The sequence below is a fragment of the Enhydra lutris genome, unplaced genomic scaffold (genome assembly GCF_002288905.1).
Source record: "Enhydra lutris kenyoni isolate GAN:26980312 unplaced genomic scaffold, ASM228890v2 scaffoldscaffold3, whole genome shotgun sequence".
Classification (NCBI taxonomy): domain Eukaryota; kingdom Metazoa; phylum Chordata; class Mammalia; order Carnivora; family Mustelidae; genus Enhydra; species Enhydra lutris.
In genome coordinates this window covers 60,229,980-60,230,775 of record NW_019154087.1, presented here as the reverse complement: position 1 = coordinate 60,230,775, position 796 = coordinate 60,229,980, and positions in this window count along the sequence as shown.

Genomic DNA, 796 nt, shown 5'->3' with positions numbered 1-796 from the left:
TGATCTTGGACAATTTAACCTCTCAATGCTTCGGTTTCCTTGTTTGTTTGCAAACACAAGGATAATGATATTTTTCTACACCACAGTTTGTTGTGAGGATGAAACACATGAAGACAGCGTACTTGGCACATAGTATTTAAGTATCCAATGAGCATTAGCTGTTCTCTTAGTGAGGCCTTGATTTTACACACACATACTCATACATAGGCATGTATATGTACATATATACAAACACAATAATGTGTACATGCCTATAATATAAACAAACCTATAGTAAAATGCAGCTTATATGTACCTGTGTGTATAAGAGATGTACACACACACACACACACACACACACACATTATCCAGCTCAAGTCTGAAGCCCTGTGCTCCTACAACATTTTGTCCATAGTTCTATTATGATCTTCAACACCCTGCATTATAGCTTAATTATGTATGATTTTTCTCAATACCTGTGAGCCTCACAATTCAGGCAATTACCTTCTTCTTTTTTTAAAATTATTTTTAATTTTATTTTTTCAGCGTTCCAAGATTCATCGTTTATGCATCACACTCAGTGCTCCATCCAGTATCTGCCCTCCTTAATACACGCCACCAGGCTCACCCAACCCCGCACCCCCTTCCCCTCCAAAACCCTCAGTTTGTTTCTCAGAGTCCACAGTCTCTCATGGTTCGTCTCCCCTCCAATTTCCCCCAACTCCCTTCTCTTCTTCACCCAGTGTCCTCTGTGTTATTCCTTATGCTCCACAAATAAGTGAAACCATATGATAATTGACTCTCTCTGCTTGACTTG